Source organism: Corella eumyota, chromosome 7 (genome assembly GCF_963082875.1).
Source record: "Corella eumyota chromosome 7, kaCorEumy4.1, whole genome shotgun sequence".
NCBI classification, from domain to species: Eukaryota; Metazoa; Chordata; class Ascidiacea; order Phlebobranchia; family Corellidae; genus Corella; species Corella eumyota.
In genome coordinates this window covers 8,436,839-8,442,838 of record NC_137496.1, presented here as the reverse complement: position 1 = coordinate 8,442,838, position 6,000 = coordinate 8,436,839, and the positions used below count along the sequence as shown (strand labels likewise).

Genomic DNA, 6,000 nt, shown 5'->3' with positions numbered 1-6,000 from the left:
ACTCCATTTTTAACAAAACTTATCTTGGAGACAATATTAAACATCGGTGGTAAAGTTTATGCTTGTCAAGCTTGGGATTTCTGGTTTTCACCCAGACGGTCCGTGTAGAAATAGTTTTTTTATTTTCGACGTGCGTTTTAATGTTATGATGCATAGATCGTTCAATTTGGGAGTTTTCAACAAGAATTTAAATATTAAAATACTTTACTTTATTTTAAATACATTTGTTTGTAACGACATGACTGATACATCGACTTTCTTTAAAGGCATTATGACATAGTGTTAAAGCGCCTGTCTAGTAAAAAGAAGGTCCTGGGGTCGATCCCCATTAGCGCCTAATCATTTACCGCACGATCAGTAAAAGTTTTATTATGAAGGTACTGTCCAACGATATCCACTGAACAACGTTACTTATTTTTTGTGGATAAACTCTTTGTTCCCTTTAAGGCAGCTAGCGTAATTTTAGTTAAAAAATTAGTAAAAAAAAATCCGTTGTCGACAGGATTCGAACCTTCGCGGGCAAAGCGCAAAAGATTTCAAGTCGATTGCCTTAACGACTCGGCCACGCCAATTCGTATGTTGGAATCTCGGAGCAGCCAGCGTGATTTAATCAAATTATTTAAAGTTGTATTAAAACATAAAATAAAGCGTTGTCGGCATGAGTCGAACCTGCGCGGGCAGAGCCTCAAAAAACTCAAACCTATAGCTCCACCAATCGGCCACGACAACTCTAATGTTCCATTCTAGAAGCACCTCGCGTGATTTTAATTAGTTAATTAAATTTGTATTTAAAATAAAATAATGCGTTGTCGGCAGGATTCGAACCTGACAACTGTTATGTTGGATTCTCGGAGCAGCTAGCGTGATTTAAATTAATTTTATAACAAAACTGAAATAAAAATGCGTTATCGGCTGGACTCGAACCTTCGCGGGCAGAGCCTAAAAGAAATCAAGTCTAAAATAAGTTTTTTTCCCCGAGCAGCTAGCGCGATTTTAATTAATTATTTAAATTTGAACTAAAACTAAATAAAAAAATTCGTTGTCGGCAGGATTCGAATATGTGCGGACAGCGCCTAAAAGATTGTAAGTCTATGGCCTCGGCCACGACAACTTTTTTGTTTACTTTTCAAGGCAACTTTAATTTCTAAAATTGTATTTATTTAATTTAATTTTTAATTAAAAAATGCAAAAAAAATGCGTTTTCGGCAGGATTCGAACTTGTGCCTGCAGTGCTGATTAGTTTCCTTTTTTATAGCCTTAACCAATCGGTCACGGCAACTCTTGCTTTTCCTTCTTGAGGCAGCTAGCGTGATTTTATTCAATTATTTAAATGCTCGTCCCATGGCATTGTAATTTTTTCATGGTTTTGGGGTTTTAATTATTTTTATTGGTTAAGTGTAGATTTTTGTCCCAATAAGCTAGGTATTTACAGTAATATGTGTAGATATGCTAAGTGCAGTTTCTTTACAGTTATAATTGCTGTTATTCTTTTGACCGTTTCTAACAACCAACTTTGTTCCTATTTGAATAAGGTATATATGCTATTTGTATAATTTTTAAAAACAGAATTTTATAAAATTTTGCTGAACAAATTGTCAAATTTTAATCAAACGAATGTTAAATTTTAACATTTTTTATCGAATTTTAATCAAACCAATCTTATTTGTGGACTAACAATTAATAAAGTTAAAAGAAAAAAGGCATATTGTTCGTATTTTTAATTTTTTAAACGTAAGCCGATAGATATTCTTTATTACAACTCAAGTTGTAGGATCACGTCTGTAAAACTACATATATGTTTAATAAATAAGCAAAAGTGATAAAAATTCGAATTGCTGGTTGTGGGTAAATGGCCAGCTGCAAATATTTGTTGCAACTTTTACGTTAATTTACTTTTGTTAATAAAATGATTTAAAATAATTTTTGTCGCAATTACAAAAATAATTATGGTTACTAAATTAAAGACTGTTATTGCATTTCATTAAAGAAAAGAATTACTTGCCCATTTAAAATTTATTTTATTGCTGTAACAGGTTTTGCAATATAATAACAGTTTTATATATCTAATCGTGTTATTTAAATAAAATGCATGTTAAAGGCAATACAAAATGACATTTCCTACTTTAAAACGAACCACCCCAAAAAAGTTTAGAATACCCGAGGAAATAGTAGGACGCGAAGTACGCACAAAGTTCGCTACGCAAACACCTTGTTTAAACCAACCAAAAAAAATTGACTTAAAATCAAAGTTTCGAAAGACAATAAGGCATAAGGCTGCCAATCACAATTGGTGGCTTACTTAAGATTTATGTTTATTAGCATCTTAACAATGCTTTCGCACTTACTGGGTTGGCCGAGTGGTTAAGGCGTTGGACTTAAGTTCCAATGGACGAATGTCCGCGTGGGTTCGAACCCCACACCCAGTAATATCATTTTAACTTGATTTATTTTAAAAAAAATGACATTTGGTTCAAAACCGTTTAAACCTTTTTTTTATAAAAAAAACTTACACAGTAAATTAAAATATAACCTTTATAATAACTAGACTAAATTTCAGCAAACAAACACGCATCGATGTCGTATAATATAATCAAACTAAATTTAAAAGCAAAATATTTATCTTATTTTTTATTAATCAAGCAAATATTTAAGCATAATTGACAATAAAATACCTAATTTTATACCCAAAGTAAAAATCATGAACCTTTACCACTTTAAGTAAAATGTTTTTGATATTTTGAGCATTTGCTTGAACAAATAAACGCTGTAAAAGACTCTTGTAGGGAGTGAGGTCAAGAAAATTTTAATCCTAAAAAGTATCGACTGAAACTGTGCTCCTTGGTCTGGTGACAATGTTGACGGTAATAAATCTTGCTAGTAAGCATTTGCAAGTTTTATTGCAAAGCGTTGCAAAACCGATTAACGCTACCACTATTCAGACTTTGCAATATAAGGATGTTTATTCTAGGCACCTCCTTGTTTGTTATCACAAAACCAATCACTTACCGGATTGGAAAATTGGCTTCTTATGTTCTATCCGAGAATATCCCTAGTTAAAAATTATTTTCAGAAAAAGAATACTTACCTTTTGTGTATGAAAATTAAATTTGTTGTTTAAAAACTACATCTTGACTTATTCAGCTTCTCATTTTTTAAGTTTTTTTACAATTAAACAACAACTAGAAATATAAGACGTCTTATAATACACATGGCTTTGTTTCGCTGCGATGCAATTTTATCGTTATTAATCGTGTTTTTAAAGAACAAAGCAAACTTATTAACCCAACGAGTATGTTTTACGATTTTGTACAGTATGCAATAAAACCGCTTCAAATAGCGTATAAAAAAATTACATACATTTCCTACTCTTTATTGCCACTTTTTTATTATTCACGAAGCCCAATCACTACTTTAACCTAATCCAATTGTTTATTTTTGTTTTATTAATTGTAAAATGATTTAAAAAAATTTAGGCAAGGGTCACCCTTTCCTATGCAAAAAGGTACAAATTTTTTGCCCTTTTATTCAACGTCACAATGCCATTGTGAAATGAAACCGACTTTATCAATTACATCGTGTGATTCAATTAGCAACCGTAACTCTGTGTGTGATGAAAAGTGAACAAATAAATATGTCTTAAGCATAAATAAGTATTTCACGTACTTAAAGTAGGAAAAATTTTGCTAAATAAAATACGAGCGCGCCAGGACTCGAACCTGGAATCTTCTGCTCCGTAGGCAGACGCGTTATCCATTGCGCCACGCACCCGCACTGTCAAATTTGATAAATAATGTTTTGTTAATTAAAACTTTAAAAATGTTAAGTCTGTCCAAACAAAAAACGAAATAATGGGCATGCTTCCCCAGAAACTTTTTGAATTTATTTGCTGTAAACACGCTATTTTTAGATTTAATAGTTAATTGTTTAAAATAAAGGCCCTTTCACACGGCGTACGCAAAATTTATTTATTATTGTCTATTTCCTATATAATTTAAAACGTATTTTGTATATTTCAAATTCTCATTTTAATAGAGCTTGAATTGACACAATAAAAAGCAAAGTAGCATAACAGATTTATTTTATTATAAGCGTCTATTAAGTTTAAAACTAAAAACTTTGGGGAAATAATGGTGCAAGTTATGTAACAACTGACAATAGATTTCAACGAAAATATTTATAAACAATTTATTAATTTTCTTGTTCATCTTGTCAGCTCTTCTATAAAATAACACGATATATTATTAAGCATTGTAATTAAGACACCTCAGATTATAAAGTTTTTGTTGATAATCTATTTAACTTTTCTTTCGAATAAATATTCTTTTACCTCTACATACTTAAATCTCCACCACCCCCCTCCCTCCTCCTTTTCCTAGCCATCCTTTCTCTTCTCTATACAATCACAACATCACCCCATGTTTATGTTGTTGTCCTACTCTTATTGTTCAAGTGTTTGTGTAATGTACATAAATAGCCTAAGTTTGCAATAAAAATAGGCAACCTTACTTTTGTTAGTGTATTCCATCAACACAGTTTTAATATTAAACAGACAGACAGAAAAGTGTATTTAATGACTGTTGCACTTACCAAATGCTTCTGCAAAATGATGTCGAACTAAGCTATTAGCTGCAAATAACTAAAATATTCCTCGATTACAAAAGTTTAATTAACTTCTTGCATACCAAAATATGCACATCACAAAATGTCAGCGGTTCGATAAAGTTAGTTAGAATTTGCCCTTTTTTAACACTTTGTAGAAACTCTACAGGAAGCAAATAATAAAATTTTGCGCTTTTGTTGAAAAATATGGTAACTTTAATTTTATTTTTTTTGTTTCATTAATAATTTACTTAATTTTTTGATGTGTTTACATTTAAGTTACTTTTAATTACTTGCATTTATTTTCGTTATTTTAAACCCTGCGTCAGAATTACTGTGACAACCATTTAATAGGGCATTCTTTTTTTTAACAAAAAACCATAGCAGCTTTTTAAAGTCAAATGGTAAATTTATATTTTAAGTGCTATTTTTGCTTTTTTCTTTTAAAAAACACAGCTAAAATAAGTTTTTTTTTAAGATATTAGAAATTAAGTTGTCATTAAGGTTGATTGGTATGTAACTTATTTAAAATAAATTCACATAAACTTACTTTAATTTTAATAAAAAAAAATTTGATGTTGATTTAATACGAAATTTTATGTGCTGACAAGCTTTGACTTTCTTTTTTCGATGTCAAAAGTATATCGAATGCTTTTAATTATAACTTGTTTATGAAATTTGCAGTTTATATTTAACATTTCTTGTCGCACAAAAATTTATCTGTTTTTTTTCTGGTATTGATTCATATTTTAATCTAGTCATTTACGCTTCATATTAAGTGCATATACTTAAATTAAACCTGGCAATTTAGTTTTACTAAACGGACGCCACCAAACAAACATGGATTTGGACTTCAAAGTAAATTTAGTGTTAATTTTTTTTAAATAGTCGGAATCTCATATTCTTGTACACAACCAATCATTAAGAACAATCAAAATTATTAAATTTGCTACTTGTGCAAAAACATTGCACAGAATATCAAAAAAAATAATAAAATTTAGTCGACTTTTTTTATATTCGCGAGTTAGAATTTGCATAAGCTGTTAATTACAGTCGGAAGATAAACAATAGCCTAATTTAACATAAACGTCATGATAGGTTTACAAATCTTCGTGGTGTTTAAAGTTTAACGTATTATTTTAAAGTAATCAGAAAAATTTTTTTTTAAAATAACAACCAACTTCATGATAGTAAAATAATATTAGGCGTTTCTGGAGATTGAACCCAGGATCTCCTGTTTACGAGACAGACGCTTTACCACTAAGCTATGAAGCCTTGGTGACTAAATAAATAAAATACTGATTCGATTCAAAAGTTTTTTTAAACAAGTTAAAATTTGTTATTACTAATTATGCAATCCTGTCTGGTAATGTTCAGGCAAGTGGTGGGCAATATAAGGGA

General features: G+C 30.3%; 2 non-coding genes across 2 annotated transcripts; one reads left to right on the top strand and one right to left on the bottom strand.

Annotated features, from left to right (window-relative positions):
- Window positions 1–2,343: 2,343 nt before the first annotated feature.
- Trnal-uaa (transfer RNA leucine (anticodon UAA)) lies at window positions 2,344–2,426 on the top strand. Its single transcript has one exon. It is a non-coding gene; the product is annotated as a tRNA-Leu (tRNA).
- A 1,269-nt stretch (window positions 2,427–3,695) lies between these two features.
- On the bottom strand, window positions 3,696–3,768 carry Trnar-acg (transfer RNA arginine (anticodon ACG)). Its single transcript has one exon. It is a non-coding gene; the product is annotated as a tRNA-Arg (tRNA).
- Between the last annotated feature and the right edge of the window lie 2,232 nt (window positions 3,769–6,000).